The sequence below is a fragment of the Anabrus simplex genome, chromosome 5 (assembly GCF_040414725.1).
Source record: "Anabrus simplex isolate iqAnaSimp1 chromosome 5, ASM4041472v1, whole genome shotgun sequence".
Classification (NCBI taxonomy): Eukaryota; Metazoa; Arthropoda; class Insecta; order Orthoptera; family Tettigoniidae; genus Anabrus; species Anabrus simplex.
The window spans coordinates 20,231,452-20,254,417 of NC_090269.1; the positions used below are offsets into that span (position 1 = coordinate 20,231,452).

At 40.5% G+C, this 22,966-nt stretch overlaps 1 protein-coding gene across 1 annotated transcript in view; it reads right to left on the reverse strand.

The window, feature by feature from the left end:
- Window positions 1–22,966, reverse strand: part of LOC136874332 (cell adhesion molecule Dscam2) — a 1,095,748-nt gene that overhangs the window by 544,644 nt on the left and 528,138 nt on the right. The window lies entirely within an intron of this gene.

A 22,966-nucleotide genomic window follows, 5' to 3' on the forward strand; every position in this document is an offset into this window, starting at 1 on the left:
CAGTAGATTTACTGGCACGAAAACGAACTTCTGATTATACACTGACTGACAGAGCAAATGCAACACCAAGAAGGAGTGGTCAGAACTTTATGCCAATTGCAGGGTAGACTGACGCCACTGAGGTATGCTCATGATGTGAAATGCGCCGCTGTGCTGCGCACGTAGCGAACGATAAATGGGACACGGCGTTGGCGAATGGCCCACTTCGTACCGTGATTTCTCAGCCGACAGTCATTGTAGAACGTGTTGTCGTGTGCCACAGGACACGTGTATAGCTAAGAATGCCAGGCCGCCGTCAACGGAGGCATTTCCAGCAGACAGACGACTTTACGAGGGGTATGGTGATCGGGCTGAGAAGGGCAGGTTGGTCGCTTCGTCAAATCGCAGCCGATACCCATAGGGATGTGTCCACGGTGCAGCGCCTGTGGCGAAGATGGTTGGCGCAGGGACATGTGGCACGTGCGAGGGGTCCAGGCGCAGCCCGAGTGACGTCAGCACGCGAGGATCGGCGCATCCGCCGCCAAGCGGTGGCAGCCCCGCACGCCACGTCAACCGCCATTCTTCAGCATGTGCAAGACACCCTGGCTGTTCCAATATCGACCAGAACAATTTCCCGTCGATTGGTTGAAGGAGGCCTGCACTCCTGGCGTCCGCTCAGAAGACTACCATTGACTCCACAGCATAGACGTGCTCGCCTGGCATGGTGCCGGGCTAGAGCGACTTGGATGAGGGAATGGCGGAACGTCGTGTTCTCCGATGAGTCACGCTTCTGTTCTGTCAGTGATAGTCACCGCAGACGAGTGTGGCGTCGGCGTGGAGAAAGGTCAAATCCGGCAGTAACTGTGGAGCGCCCTACCGCTAGACAAGCGGCATCATGGTTTGGGGCGCTATTGCGTATGATTCCACGTCACTTCTAGTGCGTATTCAAGGCACGTTAAATGCCCACCGCTACGTGCAGCATGTGCTGCGGCCGGTGGCACTCCCGTATCTTCAGGGGCTGCCCAATGCTCTGTTTCAGCAGGATAAGGCCCGCCCACACACTGCTCGCATCTCCCAACAGGCTCTACGAGGTGTACAGATGCTTCCGTGGCCAGCGTACTCTCCGGATCTCTCACCAATCGAACACGTGTGGGATCTCATTGGACGCCGTTTGCAAACTCTGCCCCAGCCTCGTACGGACGACCAACTGTGGCAAATGGTTGACAGGGAATGCAGAACCATCCCTCAGGACACCATCCGCACTCTTATTGACTCTGTACCTCGACGTGTTTCTGCGTACATCGCCGCTCGCGGTGGTCCTACATCCTACTGAGTCGATGCCGTGCGCATTGTGTAACCTGCATATCGGTTTGAAATAAACATCAATTATTCGTCCGTGCCGTCTCTGTTTTTTCCCCAACTTTCATCCCTTTCGAACCACTCCTTCTTGGTGTTGCATTTGCTCTGTCAGTCAGTGTATTATACATGTTTGAGAAGTTAATAACTGGTTCGATAGAAGGTAGTTTGGATTTAGGAAAGGTTATTCCACTGAAAATCAACTTGTAGGATTCTAGCAAGATATATCAGATATCTTGGATTCAGGCGGTCAAATGGACTGTATCGCGATTGACCTACCTAAGGAATTTTAAAGGGTAGATCATGGGAAACTACTGGAAAAAATGAGTATAATTGGACGAGAAAAAAGAGTAACTGAATGGGTGACTATATTTCTAGAAAATATAACTCAGAGAATTAGAGTAGGCGAAGCTTTATCTGACCCTGTAATAATTAAGGAAGGAATTCCTCAAGGCGGTATTATTGAACCTTTATGTTTCCTTATATAGGATATATAAATGATATGAGAAAAGAAGTAGAATCAGAGATAAGGCATTTAGCGGATGATATTATTCTGAATCGAGCAATAAATAAGTTACAAGATTGTGAGAAACTGAGAAACGACCTCGAATATTTTGTGAGATGCACAGTAAGAAATGGTATGATGATAAACGAGATTGAAAGTCAGGTGTGAGTTTCACAAATAGGAAAAGTTCTCTAAGTTTTAATTACTGCGTTGATGGGATGAAAGTTCCTTTAGGGGATCATTGTAGCTACCTGGATGTTAATATAAGGACAGATCTTCTTGGGGGAATCACATAAATGGGATTGTCAATAAAGGATACATATCAATGCACATTGTTATGAGGATATTTAGGGGTTGTTGTAAGGATGTAAAGGAGAGGGCATATAAGGCTCTGGTAAGACCCCAACTAGAGTATGGTTCCAATGTATGGGACCATCACCAGGATTACTTGATTCAAGAACTGGAAAAAATCCAAAGAAAACAGCTCAATTTGTTCTGAGTGATTTCAGACAAAAGAATAGCGTTACAAAAATGTTGCAAAGTTTGGGCTGGGAAGAGTTGGGGGAAAGGAAAGGAGCTGCTAGACTAAGTGGTATGTTCCGAGCTGTCAGTGGAGAGATGGTGTGGAATGACATTAGTAAACGAATAAGTTTGAGTGGTGTCTTTAAAAGTAAGAAGGATCACAATTTGAAGATGGAGTTGGAATTCAAGATGACGAATTGGGGCAAACATTCGTTTATAGTAAGGGGAGTTAGGGATGAGAATAACTTACTAATGGAGATGTAAAATACATTTCCAATTTGTTTGCAAACATTTAAGAAAAGCTAGGAAAGCAACAGATAGGGAATCTGCCACCTCGGCGACTGGCCGAAATGCAGATCAGGAGCGACTGATGAATATATTCTGCAGAAGAGGATCTCAGAACCTTCGAAAAACTATAAAGGAGTAGTTAGTGGGACGTAAAACCAAATAACATTTCTTTGTTTCTTTCTTTCTTCTCCTATTCTTTTTCTAATTACTCGTTTTTCTTATTCGGAATAAAGTCCCCTTGAATTTGGCTGCTAACAGTCCGGAAAGCTCACTCTTACTACAGCTAATTCATGCTGTTTGTCTTCTGTCAGTTCCGTGATGACTTGTAAATTGATCTTGGAACATAACAGATAGTATCATATAGCAATTTGCAAATCTCCATAAAATAATGTGTTTCCCGTTAGTCTAATCTTGTGATATACATTCTAGGATTGACACAGAAAGAAATAAAATATTAAAGTTATTGATTAATGGGTTTTCTTCTCTTCAGGTTCCGTCTCTATGGTCATTCGTTCAGAGAATCTCGGACTCCTTTTCGGGCCAAGGCGGTGAATTTAGCCGCGTCTGGTTAATCCATAATTACTCGTTTACAAAAAGCAGAGCTCACTATCAATCACCATTTATTTTGAACGTAATATTTCAATAAATTATTCCACGCAAAGTTGGCAACAAGTAGTAAAACTAAGGCAAGTTAACAGGTGCGATACATATCGCACCGATCACCACACCAGGGTTTGAAAAATAAATAAATAAATAAATAAATAAATAAATAAATAAATAAATAAATAAATAAATAAATAAATAAATAAATGACAGAAAGAAGCAATAAGATATAAGACTGAAAGCAGTTCCCCTCGTAATCGACAATACTTAGATACGGAAAGTTCGATGCAGTGCGCGAAAGCATTTTCTGTTTTTAAAAGTTATTCTGTCGCAGCGTTGCAGAAGGCTACAATATCCTCATGCTAGTTTCCTTTCAGCATTCTTTTCTAATAGTGTAAGGGGAAGAAATTGGACAGCAACATATCAGAAGAAAATGGAAGATGTCCAATTACAGCTACCGAATAAAAATCTTTATTATATTGAACCCGGCCGTAAAAGCCTTCATACTTTGATGTCCAACAGCTGTCACTTTGTGATTAGCAAGAAGTTTCTGGATCGATTGGGCAGTGTGTAGTCGTGGATTACCGTGTAACGGCCTATTGTCCCAACGTCCGAAGTCAGGTAACGTAGTAATACTCAGGGCTACGTGTTTCGGGGAGAGATTAGACGCAACTGTCTCTGAAATATAGTCTCAGTTATAGAACATGTGGTGTAGTGGTTAGGGTGATTATCTGCCAATCTTCTAGGCCCGCTTTCGATTCCCGGCTCTGTTACGAAATTTGCTATTGGCTTTACGTCACACCGACACTGATAGGTCTTATGGCGACGATGGGATAGGAAAGGCCCAGGAGTAGGAAGGAAGCGCCCGTGGCCTTCATTAAGGTACAGCCCCAGCATTTTCCTGGTGTGAAATTTGGGAAACGGAATCATATTTGTTTATCGAGGTAAGCTGTTATTAAGTACGAGTGTAATTGATTGTCAGTCTGGCTCTGTGGGTTAGGCCCGGGTTCGTTTCCCGACTCTGCCACGAAATTTGATAAGTGGTATGAAAGCTGGAATGGGGTTCACTCAGCCTCGGGAGGTCAACTGAGCAGAGGAGGGTCCGATTTCAACCTCGGCCATCGTGGAAGTGGTTTTCCGTGGTTTCCCATTTCTCCTCCAGGCAAATGCCAGGATGGCACCTAACTTAAAGCCACGGCCGCTTCTTGCCCTCATTCTTGTCTATCCCTTCAAATCTTCCCATCCCTCTCACATGGCCCCTGTTCAGCATAGCAGGTGAGGCCACCTGGCCAAGGTACTGGTTCTCTTTCCTAGGTGTATCCCCCACCCAATGTCTCACACTCCAGATCACTGCCCTTGAGGCGGTAGAAGTGAAATCCCTCGCTGTGTCCGAGGGAAAAATCAACACTGGAAGGTAAACAGATTAAGGGAGGAGGAAAGAAGATTAGTTGATATTATATACAAGGTACAACACATACGAAGTTTTAATATAATATATAAAACCTTTGTCTTAAGATGGATTACTAAAGACTTTAATCTGCTTAATCTGTTGGAAATTAATTTTTTCGGCAAACTTTGCTTGTAGAAACGAGGTGAAAGTTTGTAATTTTTATAAGTATTTAACCCCTCATATTCTAAATGTTATGTGGAAGATGAGATGCTATAATATAAATGGCATTATATTTTAACCGTGTCCTTCGGCATCTAGAGTACAGCTGCATTGTAAACGAACGAAAATGCTTCCAACTTTCCTACTGATTTCATGACGTTTCCATGGTCGTCGTTATTGTTGTTGTTTCTTATTTCACTCATCCTACGAAATAACAAGATAAATCAAAAAGTTCGCAGGGGAAGCAGTTTTTTGCTTTTCAACAATCCGAAATCACTATGCTGTCAAACCATTCTGAGTTATGTCAAACAGCTTCTTAATAGTGTTTTTGATTGGATTTTGTTTAACTGAAGACATGAATGAAATATCTGCTTTGGATAGTGATTAAAACTGACTTGCCTTCTATTGACCGGGCATTATTTTCTCATGTAGACCAGTAAAAACCAAAGCGTGTAAGTCACATTTGTGTATTGTTAGTTTGTAAGATTTAACAGTTCTCTCTATCAGAAACAGCTGTGTAAATTCACTGCCAATAATTCATTTACAAGGCAATAATTTCCACGTCCAATAACAACAGGAACAACAACTAACTTATCTGATTAAAGACAAGCTTATTAACAATATTCTGAATATTAAGATAACTCAACTTATCTGGTTCTTACCGGAGACTGTTTGTATTCTTGAATAATCTGGAAGTAAGCTTTAGTTATTTCTTCAGTATTATGATGAATTTATCTTGTTAATGTCAAAGGTTAGAGAGAATTGACCTTAGTAGGTTACTGCAAAAATAAAAACGAAAAATTGACGTCTCTAGTTTGTCCTCCGGATAAGTGATGTAAGGCTTTATGAACATCTTTAGGTAGTTTGTTTAGCATTTTTATAAATTCAGAATTGAAACTCTCGGAGAAAAACTCCTGGGATAACCTAAGACGGGATTGTAATTCACTTCTCCACTGAACAGAGTGACATGAAAAATATGAGTCTCCCCCGTTTCAATCCTTGAAAAGGATATTTTCGTCCAGACTCAACGTGGAGAGTCTGTTATTACGTCCATTTCCTTTCGCTTGGCTCCGCACTTTATTTCTTTCCCGTCAATTAAATAACATGACACAACGACACCTACAACATTAGTGCTTAACATCACATTTATCCTGTGTATCCCTAATTTCTTCCCTTCCTTTTGATAGTGGCTTAACTTCTCTTTAACACATCGAAGTTTTCGGCGACGGTACGATGAGGAAGGGCTGGGGTTGGAAAGGTAACGGCATGCCCTTAATTCAGCATTTACCTGGTGTAAACATGGGAAAACAAAGAGAAGCATTTTCTGGGCTGCTGACGGTCAGATTCGAATATACCATCTCCCGAATCCAATCTCACAGCTACGCGATGCATACCGCACAGCCAACTTTCTTGGTATTCTTCTCTAATTTTCTCAAAATACGTGCAGCTTTTCCTGATTCCGTAGGTCACTCGTTATTTGTGAAACTGTTAAAATGCAGGAATTACCTTTATTCATTAGCTGCCCGCCCCAACTTCGCTCGGGCTAACGATTACAAAGGCTCCAAATGTTCTGAAGTTCGACATCTTATAAAATAGCTCATATATTTATCAAATTATAATGTTCAGACTTCACAGGGCCATATGGAAGTAATTAAAGTTGCAATGATCTAACAGAGAGAAGTTCTTAATAGGCTGAAGCAATGAACTGCGAATAAAACTCCAATTCATACATTATGACGAACGAATGTTAGGTAAATGAGCGATATGCATCTGTGTTAGAACACAGAATCACGTAATTATTATTATTTTTACAATTTGCTGTACGTCGCACCGACACAGATACTGTAGGTCTTATGACGACGATGGGATGGGAAAGGACTAGCAGTGCGAAGGAAGTGGCCGTGGATTTAATTAAGGTACAGCTCCAGCATTCGCCTGGCGTGAAAATGGGAAACAACGGAAAACCGTCTTCAGGTATAATAATATTGTACCGGGAGGTACACCTCAATCCCGCACATTTAAAAAAAGCGCCTCTATCAGACAAATCTTGAAACAGCTAATGCATAAAGTTGGGACATTGACTAGAAGATGTCACTACTCAATAACTGAGTAATACGGTACTTTAAAGTTTCCTAAACTGATTGGATTTCTTTGTTTTGTTGTTATGTACATCAAGAAGCTTGAACTTTTCTCCATAGATGTCTCTATAAAAAACTGAGGTCATGCACTCATGAATAATTAGTGATTGGAAGGAGTTTTGTGTTTATAGGTTTTCTCAACAGAATTGACTTTCATTTATTTTGGTACTTCAAGGTTTGGAACACTTTCTTCTCATCCCGCCAGCTTTTGAATCTGGCCAATAACAAATTTTCTGTAATTATTTTTCAGCCAGTCACAGGCTTCTTGTAGGTTTTTGGTTTATACAACAAAAATGAGAGGGTGTGTTCGGATTTAGTCCAGATCCTTCTCGGACCCTCCCCTCGGGTATATGAGCTGCGGCTTTTCCAAGTTACCTTGTCTTGTAGATCGTCGAGTTATTGAGTTTGTGTGTTAAGACAGAATCGAGCTCGATAGCTGCAGTCGCTTAAGTGCGGCCAGTATCCCGTATTCGGGAGATAGTAGGTTCGAACCTCACTGTCGGCAGTCATGAAGATGGTTTTCCGTGGTTTCACATTTTCACACCAGGAAAATGCAAGGGCTGTACCTTAATTAAGGCCACGGACGCTTCCTTCCCACTCCTAACCCTCTCCTGTCCCATCGTCGCCATAAGACCTATCTGTGTCGCTGCGACGTAAAGCAAATTGCTTGTTAAGACAGGAGGCGGTGCCTCATTCTTTGGCAGGCAGAACATCAGCCCAGGTAATGGCCACCAGTTTTATATCTCTGTAGCCATCTCCGCGAACTTAGCCGAGGGGAAGGTTCTAATTTTTTAACTATGTAACCACCTGTTTCTTAAAATGTAAACTTCTTCTTCTAATATAAACATTTCTGAAGTCTTAAACTGTAAATTTGGGGATAGAGAGTGCGTTACCCTCTCGAGTTCCCCTTCAATTTATCTGGAGGTGACTACGATTTTGTAACTGTATTTCTCATGTAAATCATAAATTAACTTGTCCTTCGAGTCACCTCAGTAGTTTGAGATTAGCCTCGGCATCGTTAAGCCAATAGCCCAAGTAGGGTTTTAAAACTTGGTTTTCAAGGAGCGCAAGTGTACGCCTCCATACATTTTTGAGTTGGGGTCAGTAATTTAACCTGTTCTTCTCTTCACGAAGGCCCAGTAGTATGGGTACTAGATACCCCTGTATTAACTAGATTGTAAGTTGTAGGTTGTGCCTAGAGAGGCTAGATTGTAAAGTTTCTTTAACGTTGCCTTGAGTTGGCTATAAGAGTTTGGGAGCGTAGCCTCCTTGGTTGAATTTGTAGAGCATGTAAGCTCTTTTTAGATATATGTGTAATAATGAGTGGTGCCTTTGGAAGGCCTTAAATTGTAACCGTTCGAGCAAAGTGCTCTGGATAATTTGTGCCTTGGGAGATTTCTCTCCTGGTCTATCTAAATACTTTAGTAGCGTGACGTTGTAAACTTGTAAATTTAGAGCTCGAAACTCCGTTCCTTTACTTAGCGAAGGATTTGGTTTGTTAATAGTTGAGTTCCTGAAAAGAAATATAACCTTTATTTTAAAAATTTTAATTAAATTTTGACTTTCGTAGATAGACCCATTCAGCCCGCACCTTCTTTCACCTCTCTGCGTTACACAGATACCCCGGAACAAATATTATTGGCTTTACGTCCCACTAACTTCTTACACGGTGTTCGGAGACACCGAGATGCCGGAATTTGGTTCCGCAGGAGTTCTTTTAGGTACCAGTAAACCTACTGACACGAAGCTGACGTATTTGAGCACCTTCAAATACTACCAGACTGAACCAGGATCGAATCTGCGAGGTTGGGTTCAGAGGGCTAGCGGCTCAACCGTCCGAGCCATTCAGCCCGGGGTTCAAACCCACTATCTGCGCGCCTCTACCGCACGGCCAACTCGCTCGTTAGAAACACGTGTGATCGTATTGCTGTGAGACCACTGCCGGCTGCTTCTATAAAGGCAATTAACCTGCGACAACGCACAAGAAAACTCCTATATTATTATTATTATTATTATTATTATTATTATTATTATTATTATTGTTGTTGTTGTTGTTGTCATTGTTATGGATAGGAATCACGTGATAATGTAGAAATGGGCTTCCATCTGAAACATAAGTTTATTGAAATGGGGTTCGTAAAAAGTAAGCACCGATCTAAACAGAAAACTTTTTTTATAAATCCAGGCAAGCAACTCAATTTTGAAAACATCCTAGGGATATGAGCTAGGAATTGTAGGTAAGTAAAATATAATAAAGCTCAGAGTATATTCTTTATTTATTCCTGAAAATTACAATCCTTTTCTTAATCATCGTTATCCGGTCGATTAGATTAGCAGTTTGCCTTTTCCTACCACTAAGAACGCTAATGTGAGTCAATGCATTGTTTCATTTAAGCACCACTACGAGCGCTAATGTTCTAACATGAGTCAATGCAGAGTTTCACTTAAGTGCTTATGAGTAGGCCTACATTCAGTGTGGACATTTTTCAAAAAATCAAGAAACGCCTGAGAGTATTGGACCATGGAATACATTGCAGAAAGAATTCTGTAAATAAGTTAATTTGGCTAGGATTTGAATAAAAAAGAAAAGGAGTAAGGAGCCAGCGATTTAGGCTCTTTTTCCACAATTGCATTTAAGCCGGAAGTGATTTTCGTAATCGTTTTTCTTTTAGTTTGATAGAGCTCTCCATGACTCACAATTTGAAACCATTCCGGGCCCTTTAGCCCTTTAACTTTCGGCACAATTGAGGAAATCGCTTAAATTTACGTTTCTCGTAGTATGGGAACCCCTACTTTGTTTGCTAAGAAATCTTTTCAACAAAGACAAATGTTATTATCGTTATTGTGCTCAATGCATTCTTCGTGAAAAATCAATGTCGGACGTTGTCATTTTATCATTGCGACTATTGTGCCCGTCGCATCCTCCTTCTCTATGGCGAGGCTGTAGGTCACGTGATCGGTCATTGGAGCAGAAAGCACGCGATACAATTGTGCTGTCACACCTTGTCCTGGCCTGTCACAAGCGTTGTCATTGCTCAGGGGGCCATGCTTCCCCGCACGGCCATACTCTTTATTACTATATCGTCGTTGCCGGGACAAAACCTCCTATGTGATCATGTTTTTGGAGATATACTGACCCGCAGCACATACATTATGCCTTGACAATATGGACACAGTATTGCACCTTAGGTGACAGAACCTTACAGGCCAAAGTTCTAAGCTAAAACATTTCACATACGAGGTTTTGTCCCGGCAGCGACGATATGTACTATTCATATACATGGATCACACGTAAGGTGAATTCTTAAAACTAATTACAAATGTAGTACGGATAGAGTAAACAGTTAGGTGGATACTCACGCAACCATTCCTTCTTTTCGCAACCCTTAAAAAAGTAAGATCTGCTCTCGACAAGTGAACGCTCATGATCATAGCTAGAAAGCGAGAAGGTATTCCTTTTTCTTCCCACTGCAGTCCTAATATTTTCATCCGCTGCGTCTGCTTTTCATCTTCATCTGTTTGTAAACAGTAAGGGAAAGGTGGACGAAATACTAAACTGACGAGTTTTCGTGCCCACATCTCCGTGCAATCCAACACAGCCACCTCTTTGAAAACACATCTGTTTCCGTTCACTTTAAAGCCTTGAACGTCAACTATTAACGCTCTTGTCATGATGATATAAGCACTCTACTTTCTATCACAGTATCTTACGAATGAAAGAAAATATTCTCACTTATAGCATATATTATAAAGGCTTGAATTTACTAGAGAGTGACCTTGATCATGAACAAGTCTAAACATGCATAGCCATATCCACGTGAGCACTGCATGTCGAAACACCATGACCTTAGTATGAGACATGCTCAGTCCCGCTATCTTGTTCCACGCGTTAGACATAGCTCTCTTAGTAAATGCAATTTTCTAGTGCATTCTGAACACAAGAGTTTGATCTCTGACTGATGCAAAGAATACTGTAGACAGCTATAAGCCTCTAGATTTCAAATCTATTAGCTCTAAAGTTAAAATCTAAAATTGCGTGTTTCAGACGCTAGCGTAATTAACTCCACAGTCGCTCGGAACCGAGACATTGAAGTACCTTCTATATAGTCACCAACTTATCTAGATGGGTTAAGCTTTTACACTTGGATATCAAACTTGAGGTCTGTAAGGTTAACGCCCTTGTGCAGTTAAGCATGGGAAAGGGATCGAACCCAGGGCCCGTAAGGTTAAACCTACCTACACGTTAGGTTATGACTTTATGTGAAGATAAGCATACACTCTCAGCCAACAGTCTGAATTTTTATTCGTCCGCGCTGTGACGTCACAGCTCCGCCACTCCTCCAAGGAGAGCTCGTAAAGAGCCTGTCTGAGATTAGGTTAGCGTTCCTCGTAGCGAGGTTAGATTAACACGTCAACATGGCGTTATAACCTCAACTACAAGTCACCTAACCGATTGGACTCCTCCAAGTGGAGCCGATATAGAGCCTATGTGAGGTAGGTTAGCGTTCGTGCGCAACGTTAGGTTAACACGTCATAATGACGTCTTAACCACATTTGCAGGTCAGCTAACCGATTTGGCTCCTCCAAGGGGGCCCGTCTGATTAGGCTCCTCTAAAGTGGCCCGTAAGGTTAGTATTGCCCTCGTTCGTAATGGTACGACGTCATAACCTTACATAGGGGTCAAAAACACCCCAGGTTAGCCATTAAGGTTAAAATTGCCTTCGTACGTTTGAGCATGGCGTCATAACCTCACCTAGGGGTCAAAAGCACCCCAGTTCAATCCCTGACCAATGGGGCCCCACCAATGGAGCTTGTGAGGTAAGGACTTCTCTCGTACGTAAGGTTATGGCGTTATTCTCTGTCTTAATCTCACCGAGAGGTCATTGAACACAGCTGAGAAACCAAATAGGTACACTACTAGGTCACTGTCTCAGAATCAACACAACTACACTACTCAAAGAAACGTTGGAAAATGCTGACGCAGCACCCATTTTAGAACTTGCATTGCCCATCTACTGGTAGGTGTCAAATTATGTTCAAATAAACATTGCAAATCAAAGAGAATAATATAGATCCTTTATTTTATTACTAGGAAATGTACCAGTGATTCGCTACGGTATTCTACATCATATACGGATATCGAAGTATATTACCGTACAAGCAGTGAATCAGATTTTTAAATTGCATGTTTCTTAGCTTTATCCGAGAAACAGCATGGGGAGGCCCCCATACGTTATTTCCAATGTAAATTGCGAGTTGCGGAGTTGTGATGATAATGGCAGGTTCACTAGCCTACTGGTATTCACAATTGGGTTGGAAAATTTTTCATTATAATGGCAGGACCATTTGCCTACTGCGCCGTCACAATCGATTTGGGAAGTTTTTGTTACAATGGCAGGTCCCCTTTCCTACTTCCAGACACATTCCAGTTGAGGAGTCAAAATTGACGGCCAGTCAAAATTGAGTTGTGCTGTTATCATTACAATGACAGCTTACTGCCAGTCACATTCGAGTTGGTGCGTTTCGGTTATAATACCAGGCTACTTTGGTTAATGCCAGTCGCATTTTAGACAGGCAAATTTGTTTAAAATGGCAGGCACCTTTGCTTACTGCTGGGCACAATCGGGTAGGGGAGTTTTGAATTAAACTGCATGCTCCCTTGCCTTCTGCCAGTCAAATAGAGAAGGAAATTATTCGTTACAATGATAGGCCCTCCTTACTAATGCCATTTACACAGGAGTTAGAGAAGCCCCCCCACCCCAGTTCCTACTGCCGAACAAAGTCGATGTGGGGAGTATTGATTACAATAACATACGCCCCTCCTGCTGAAGAGTCACTATTGATTTGTAAAAATATAAATTATAAAGGTAGGCACCCCCTTTATACATCGCTACAAATCTACTTCAGTGAATATATACAGACCGATATACGGAAGTATATGCACTTTTACACTATTGTAGACCTTCATTTACAGATTAACTGCTGCTAAACGCTTCGTCATATCAACAAGCGGATTGCACCATAAAATGCCTCTTTTAGTAACCTGCATGCCTGATTCCATAACATTTTCTCGTATCTTCTCTATTTATGGGTTAGATTGAGTTAGGAACGTTGATAATGCGAAATTCGGGTACAGTTTTCACACACTGCATTACTTTTCGGATACTTATGTGACAACTAGAAACATAGAATTTGGCTCACACCTATGGCCACTGGGTGGGCCTATGTTCATGCCGAAATTGATGATTTTATCTTTACTATAAGTGTGTCAAACTATGAATTATACGTGTAAAAAGTACAACTTTTACCCACAATAGAAAAATACAGGAAAATCTGACGTATAAGTGATGGAGGCACGACAAAATGCCATAGGACTAAAGTTGTAGATCAATTCAATTCGAAATGAGATTGTGCCATCCGTTTTGTGATACGACTTACCGTTTGGCCACCAAATACATCGAAACGAAAGTCTGCACCGTCATTAAAATTGCCTGCATATTTCGATATTTTTCGGGGATGAAAAGTGCAAAATGTATACATCTTAGAATTTTTCCAGTCGGTTACAGGCTAAAAGCTATAATTTTTCCAAATTTCAACTTTCTACCTCATCTGGCAGATTGTGGCACCATTTTGATTTGGTGGGAGAGATGTAAGAATTAGGACTTTTAGGAAACTTTAAAGCCCATTAAACCCATAGGTTATCGCTATGGATAAATATTTCCGACTTCGTTCTGAGCTGAGCCCCGAATTTGAAACCCCTCAGCATGGTCCCCTCAGGGAATTTTGAGAATTTTCGGTTTATCTAGAGGTCCTGAGGTCAACAGCATCCATGGTATCAAGTTGTTTCTAAGATTCCTGCAGTGCCTCATTAATTTACCTTCTATTTCCTTTTTTATACCTTTATATTATATAGATCGCTCCAAGCCGATTTACATTTATTTATATACATTTGAAAGGATCAACTACTTCCGAGGCAATATGGGCTGCAACAAGGACACAGTTCTACTCAAAACAAAATAATCTAAAAGTAAAAATGTAATTGAATACATGTTGGATTCTATCCACTCACTTGTATGGGGTATTTGATGTACTGAAATTCACTTGACACATAAAACAGGTATCGAAAATTCGAAAAGTAAACATTCAAAAAAGTGCCCGGGCAGCTAATGGAGCATTTTCATATCAAGACACGTTATGTCACCTGTTTATAACAAATGCTGCGGAGTAGTAGTATTTAACTAGCTCACAGCCACGTGACACAAGTCGCGTAGGTATCTCGCTCGGTGCCAATTATATTAATGCAGTTCGTGCGAACGGAGAAAGACTTTTTCTAAAGAGCCGTCTCTCTACGGAGGTTGGTTATCCAATGGACTATGATAACTTCTGAAACAGCGGCTCGAAAAATGTCAATGGATGTTCGTCCGTAGCAGCGGCGCAGATCTTTAAGCCGGGATTTTCTGCTTCTCCTCAGAGATTGTTTTCCTTAAGTTTTTCCCTGGATGATGAGTTGGAGAAGTTTATATCGTTCACCTCTCATGATGTACCTGATATTTCGTTCCTTGATCGTTGTTAAAAGCTCTTTTTCTTATATAACGAGTTGATGACTTCCTCATAGGTCTTACTTTCTACCCAGGATATTCGAAGCATTTTTCTGTACCAGTACATTTCGAAAGCTTCAATCCGTCTCTCCATCAAAAGACTGAGCTCCAGTCTTCAAACCCATACCGAAGGACAGGGAAAAGATAGCATCGCAACATGCGAACTTGGAGCTGAAGGTTGAGATATCTACTGGTAAATAGGTTCCTCATACTGTTGAACAAAATTTTGGCCTGCCCAATACTGGGTAAGATTTCATTCTTGGGATCATAATGATCAGTCACTACAATTCCAAGGTATTGTGTTGTTGATGTGCAAGGAGGCCTGCTTAGGTGTTTTCGAAAATACATCGCATCGTTTTGCCAATATTTATGAACAGATCAAGTGCTGCTCTGATGCTTACAATGTTACAATTTGAAGATCAACAAGGTCACTGGGAGGAAGTATACGCGGCTTAATATTCGACCAAGAACAGGATTACTCATCATCTAAGATGCTTCCTTACGTACGTTATCTTACTTATGTACGTAACTAGTCGTAAATTGGGACACTCTATCTGAGGAAGTGTGATAGCCGAATGACATTGTAACTAGCTTCTCACTGAGTGGCTTAGACGGTTGAGGCGCTGGCCTCCTAACTCCAACTTGACAGGTTCGAGTCTGACTCAGTCCGGTGGTATTTGAAGGTGCTCAAATACGTCGGCCTCATGTCGGTAGGTTTACTGGCACGTAAAATAACTCCTGTGGGACTAAATTCTAGCACATCGGCGTCTCCGAAAACCGTAAAAGTGTAGTTAGTGGGAGGTAAAGCAAATATTATTATTATTATTATTATTATTATTATTATTATTATTATTATTATTATTATTATTACAGAATTTTAAGGGTAAACCTGGACGAAAAATTACAAGAAATGCAGCAACTTGGCACAGCATTTCATGTAAACAAACGAGTTATTGACTCCTTCTGATAGACTCTCCACTCTAACACTGAAATGTACAAACAAGAGATACACATTATTCAATTCACATGCCCCCATAAACGAAGACAACCAAAAAATCCTGATAAGGTGAAAATATTCTGAGATCAGTTGGAGAATGAATTGCTAAAGACGCCAAGCAATCATGTCAAAATTCTGATGGGTGATTTCAACGCGCAGATCGGGAAAGAACGTCAGTTCCGAAAAATAGTAGGTGGTTGTCCAGCTAACACCAGGACAAATACGAATGGGAAGAGACTTATTGACTTATGTAAGACTTCTCATCTTAATTTAATGTCCACGTACTTCAAAAGACTGCCAAGGAAAAAGAAAACGTCGTGCGCTCCACGGAAAGACCTAGGTGAATATCAACTGGACCATGTTGCAATTTCAAGGAGAAACACTAAAGAAATTATGAATGTGGTAGTACGGAAAGGAGCCAATCTTGACTCTGATCACTTCTTGACCCGCATAAAATTCAAGCCGTTACCGCTAAACAAGAAGAGACTCTCTCTGAATTTATAAATAAAAATAACCACGAAAAACTTCAAGAAAACAGAAACGACTTTCAATGACGTATGCGGGAGAAGAAAATGGAGACTTGCGAGGATATTCGAGAGAATATGGCTAATATAGCTAAGGATGTTGCACCATTGCGACGAACTCGCAGACACCGATGGTGAACCACAGACTGTGATGTAGCGATCGATAGGAAAGCTGCAGCCTATAAAGCGTGGTACGCAGATAAAACAGAAGATAAATTTATACAAAGAGGTATGCAACAGACAGCAAAGACCCTCCGGCAAGCCAAAAGGAATCATATATCTGAAAAAATCCGAAGTATTGAGATGGAATTTAGGAAGGACAGTAGAACCTTTTACAGGACCTTTAAGGAGCACATAAATGGATATCAACCATCTACCATGGGAATTCGAAGGGAAGATGGAAAATTAGCTTGAATAAGAATGAAAATGGTGAGATATTAGCTACATATTTTCAGATATTGTTGAACTGTAAAACACCTAAAAATAAACGACCAAAAGAGGATCCAAAGCAACGGAATGAAAACTTAATACCCCGTCACGAAAAAGAACTCCGTGAAATAATTACTGACTTAAAGAACAACAAAGATGCAGGGAAAGACTCTGTCACAGCAGAGATGCTGAGAAGTGGTGGAGAAATCGCAATCAGAATTTTAAGGCGACAAATGGAAAAGATATGAGAAATGGAGGTAATCCCTGGAGACTGGAAAAATGCTATCATTCATTCTCTACACAAAAAAGGTGATAGAGCAGATCATAATAACTACCGCGGCATTTCCATCACACCTGTAACATATAAGACACTGTCTAAAGCACTACAGAGGAGACTTGTGGAACAAGTGGATCACCAACTAGGCGAGTATCAAGCGGGATTTAGGAAGGGAAGATTCATGCGATGATCAAATCTGGAGTCTAAAACGTGCACTAGAGAATCATCTCTCAAAGGATCTGGTAGTGGTTTTTGTAGACTTCAAGAGGGCGTATGATTCAGTTGACAGTGAAGTGCTACTCAATATATTGGTGGAATTTGGAATCGACGCCAAAACAACGGCAGTTATTAAGCAGACTTTAACCGGGGCACATTCGAAAGTTAAGTTCATGGGAGAGATCTCCAAGCTGTTCGAAATTAAAACAGGAGACAGACAGGGTGATGAACTGTCACCAGTTATAATCAACAGTGTGTTGGAGAAGATTATCCGCGAATGGGAAAAAGAACTGGACAGAAGAGGATTACTTAACCAAGTATACATTGGAGGATCAAAAAGTGGTGTCATGATTAATTGCCTTGACTTTGCTGATGACCTTGCGCTGCTAGCTAGGAATACTGACACAGCAATAGAACAGCTGAATGTACTAAAACTACAAGCAGAGAAATCAGGACTACAGATTTTTTTCTAAAAAACTAAATATATAACAAACATTAAAATAGCCCCTCGGTACCTGAAGACAGAACACGGTAAAATAGAAAGAGTTGATAGCTTTAAGTACTTGGGTGAAATAGTGCAATTGAAAACTAATGAAAGATATGCAAACAACACCAGACGGGAGAAGATGACTCAGGCTTTTCGTAGGACAAATCCTATATGCAAGAAGAAAACCATCTACAGGCGAGCTAAACTAAGGCACTACAATACAGTGATTAAAACGTAATGTCTGTATGCTAGTGAATGTCCCCAAATGACAGGGAAAGCGGGACTGAGAGAAGCTGAGAAATTCGAAAGAAAGATCCTTCGCAATATAATGGGCCCATAGATTATAGATGGAGAGTATAGGTTGCGAGGAAGGAAAAACTTTACCATGACAATGAAAGGCTAACTGAGTCCATGAGGAAACGGAGACTTAAATTCAATGGGCGTTTGTTTAGAATGAATGAGAAGAGACTAACGATAAAGAGTTTCACAATACTAGACAGCAGACCTAAAGTGTCGGACAAATGGTTCAGGGAGGTGAGAAGGGATCTCAGACAGGTGAGACTAAATTCGGAAGACATCTCAAACCGAACAAAGTTTAGGTCAGTGATCGACAAATTCCAGGGATTCCATGACGAACCAAAACTTAACCCTGGGTGAACGGAAGAAAGAAGACAGGCTGCCAGAGAAAGGATGGTAAAGTTTGGGGCTGTGAAGAAGGCTTCCAGAAACATGTAACTGTTACCTAACGTGGTCTCTAACGGCCGTAAACGAATATATATTTATTATTATTATTATTGTTATTATTTATTAATAACAGGGCATATTCGCCTTTGACGGACCGGTTCTTTATTATGCCACTGACTTACGTCTCAAAACTTTTTGTGCTTGGTTTCGGAACTACGATTATCAGTGTTATTTACTGTCGATCGAATTAGTGCCTTCTAATATACAATATACTTAGTTCCATTTTCAGGATTATAAGTACAAAAGTATTTTGTTACTGCTAACTCTCGAGAAGGCAAGGTATAACTGGCCGTGAGAAAAGCAGTGAATGAGAAGATCAATGTTTGTAATTTCCAGTGTTTGTCCTTACGACTTATTAACTGTCATCACGCAGCAGACTGTGACTGGAAAATGCGGGCGTTTGAACTCAAAGGAATATATCGTTGGTATAAGGGGAATTCTAGGAATGAATACTGTTTCACCTTTACCACAGCCTGTCGAAATAACGGCTTCCAATACGTTTATAGGAGGGGCTTTCACTTGCAGCCTTTTACCTGTATGTAGTTTGGGGAGTGTACAGTGTGTTCAAAGGCATAACAGGTGCTCCACTTTTGAGTAATTTCATACATGCAGTATAGAAATCTTGCAGTTGCAAAAGTTGCTTTGTGTACCGGGCGGTACACCTCCACACCGCGAATTCAAATATTGCGCCAGTTGAAACCTCTCTACAGGAGAAAGCATGAACTTTAACAAACTGTATTAACTCAATGGTTTCTCGGAAGATGTCTCTACCGAAAATTTTGAAGTGTTCTGAACTATGTCTATTTCGATTTGTGTTTGTTTGCTCTGCAGCAAGAAGTGTGGACATTCTCTTCTAGATGTCACTACTTAAAAACTATAACCGTGCACCCTGGTGCGAAATGGACGAACTGTTTTTGAAGAAATTTTGTATCTCTAAGTTTGTTCTTTGTTAAATTTCTTTCTTTCATTTTTTGGGTTGGCAATATTGATCTCCGTTTCCGCCAGTTTTAAATTTAGCCAATCCTAAATTTTCTAAATAAATTTTCCACCAATCCTAGATTTCTGCTTCAGTTTTGACTTGTAATCTTTAGCCGACCAATAAAAGTTTGTGGGCGGGTTGTTATCATTCATGAAAGGTCTCGAATGTTCCACGAAGGTATATAAACTGCTGATTTTCTGGTCTCGGGGCCACTTCAGTAACATCTTTCGCAGTGTGTGAATATATATAGTAGGGGGCGGGAAGCGCCTCTTTCTCCAAGCTGCAGTTCATCTACAAGGTAATGGCCTGTTAACATCTTCATTTCTTGCTAGCTCAGCAGTTTAACTCTCGGGGAGGGTTCGAAACCTTTAGTATGTAAACTACCCTTTTAAAATGTAAATTCTTTTCTGTCTATTTACAAATTTCTAATCTGTAAAGCGGGGATAGAGTGTGTTTCACCCTCTCGAACTCCCCTTCATTTTGAATTTGAGATGACTATGTTTTCGTAACCGTTTTTCTCTTCCTTCTTAAAGTCTTAAACTTATTTGCCAACTAGTCACCTCCATAGATTGGGATTAGCCCCTGTATCACTGGCCGAGTGCCACCTAGGTTTTAAGAAGTTTCATGTAGGAGTGCAAGCTACGCCTCCAGTAAATTTGGTTTTTTGGGCCATTTAATTAACCCACAGTTTGTTTTCTTCATGTGAAGGCCCTGTAGGTTGGGTACAAGATACCTCTGTTTCACTGTATGTGTGCCTTAAGGGCAGTTAGAAATGAAGTTTGTTGTAGCCTTTGAGAGGCTTGTAAAATTGAGAGCGGGTCTGCTCTTTTTCTCTTAACATTGTAATTAGGAGCAAGTGCTCCTCGTACTTAGGGGTTTTCTGCCCTTTAGCTATTGTGGTGGTGAGCTGAGAGCTCAGAAATTTATCTTGGGGCTCGAAGCCCAAATCTTGTAACAATTGTAATTTCTTAACTTGTTTTCCTGCTACTTGGTACCTGTTACTCTGTTGTTGTTATCTGTTGATTTTGAAAAGAAAATATAACCTTTGTTAAAGTTTTAAAATTAACTTTAATTTTGTAAGTTGAGACCTATTCCCGCCCGCACCTTCTTTCACCTCTGCTGTTCCACCAAAGCTCCGTAACACTTTGAATTACATTTATTTTCACACCAGGCAAATGCTGGGGCTGTACCTTAATTAAGGCCACGGCCGCTACGTTTCCATTCCTAGCCCTTTCCTCTCCCACCGTAGACCTATTTGAGTCGTGACGTAAAACAAATTGTAAAAAACAAGAAAAGCAAAAAAGCGATTACAATGGGACGTTAAGTAACTTCTAGAAAAAACAAGAAACAAAAACAAAACAATATAACATTTAAATAATTTTATTCTATGCCTTTGCTGGGTAGACGTAGTGTTTATGTGCGCTATTTTTTCTGGTGTGGACTGGAACAAACTTGTTACATTCATTGATCTATCTCAGTCTCATCCTTGTATTTGACAAGAAGAAAGTGACTGAGGCTTGAAGGATGATAGTTATGCCATTCTTCTGCAGTCAGTCCCTGTTATGAATGTTGTGTAAATGTTGCTCATAGGGTCGGTTGGTGCGGGCGTTTCAGCGGGCTAGGCGGACTGATATGTAATAGCAACTTCTGGTTCAGTGAGGAAAGCCACGGGAAACTACCTCACTCCTCATTTCCCTAATACGCTTCTTCAGTGACGCCGGGGACACCTATGACGGCTGATGGCAGAGTTGTTGAGGATCCAACCAGCCTCAGGGCTTAGCACTGAACATAAATTTTATTCTACAATTTTTGTTCGTAAGCCCAATATTAAGAGATATATAGAATTTTCAGTTACATGTTTCCCGATCTCCATTATCTTCAGAATTTTAAAAATAATATGCACCTACCTATGTATCCGTGAATAGGTTTCTTTTTCTTCTACCGCTTTTCCCATGCCTGCGTGGCTGCGGATACGAACTGTATCGCACATGTGGATTTGGCCCTGTTTTACGGGTGGCCGGGTGTAATCACAATTGTGAGTTTCTGTGGTTGTTGGGAGTGTGGCGAGTGGTCCGAATGTGAAGAGGGCAGTATTAGAACAAACAAATACAGCCAGTTCCCGAGACGGAAGCATTATCAGACCCCATTAAAATCGTCGACCCGGCCGGTAATCGAACCCGCGACCCTCTGAACCGAAGGCCTCAACCCTGACCATTCAGTCAAGAAGTCGGACATACAATCCAATTACTGTTTAGGAAACTATTCTCCAAAATTTTCATGTTCCAGGCCTATCAAAGGCATAACCTACATTCAACAAAAACAACCAGTAAGCACTGTCTTCTATGCTCAACAGCCTGATTTACCTTAAAATGAAATGAATGGAAGTTGACTTTAACAGGGGAAACAAGCACCCATTCTATGTGGCTTTTGTTAAAAACAAAAGGTTAAAGTCACTGGCCGAAAAAAAATGTTAGGAGGCGAGCTTTTCCACTCCTTGAAATTCACACGAAAAGACTTCGAACCCTATTTGGGCTTATGGCCTGACTATACTGCCCCCATTTTTCCCGAGCTAAGCCCAGCCATCGAGCGATGAGTCCCAAGGTGGACCGTTCGATCGTTGGCTATCACTTTCTAGAGGCATTTAAGGGTTGTTAAGGATTGATGACCAAGCAGGATAAAAAGAAATATTAAAACAACACTCTGACATTTATTCACATAAGCAAATAGACAACAAAATATTCTTGATGATATTTTTCTATTACATAACAGAGCTTTCATAATATCGGATTTCTTCCTCGATTTAGAGTGACACGTGCTCATATCTCCAGCTCTACTGTGCTGTAAATGAAACCAAAGAAGTAATTAGGCCACTTGCCTTTTTAAACCAAACATTTGACTGGAAGAACTAAACAAATTAACATGTGTTCAAAGTTTCATCAATTTAAAGTTGCCTCAACACGTGGTTTTTACGATGTACACAAATGAATTAGTTATTTACAGTCTTCAATATTGATCAATGACACCAACATGAACTTCAGTAGCAAAGAAAAACTGTTTCCAAAATTCTCAAAATTAATTAATTATTATCTCGATTATTATTATTATTATTATTATTTTATCATTCAATTAACCTGTTCCATTGTAACACGATCGTGTTCTTATTAATTCTCCACCGCATCATTTACCTAATGTTCATCATTAGCATTTCAAAGTAATGATTTTTAATTAATTATTAATGACTTATTTTCACAATGTTCCAAAGCAATCATGCGGCTAACAAATTTCTACCTTTGATCTTTGCATATCATTTCTATTCAAATTAATCTTAAAGTATTTCAGATTTTTAGAAATTTACATTACCAACGTGTGAGCTAGTTAAATAAATTTTGCTTACAAATCGAGTGCCTTTACAAAGTAACGAGATGATCTTTCCTTTTAAATCTCGCTATTAAAAAAAAATTAAATTCCTTCCTAGTCTTCCTTGACTTAATTTAATTAAACTTTCCCTTAAGGGCATGAAATTATTTCTTAAGGCAACACACAACGATGAATGTGATCCGCGCCACAGCGAGTGCGCGACCAGATCAAAATTAAATGAAATAAACATGGCACAAGAGAAATATACACATTTACACACACACATTCACACTAGGGAAACACGTTTTTATGTACACTATTTACATCGAATCCTGACTTGGCAATTTTAGTTATGATT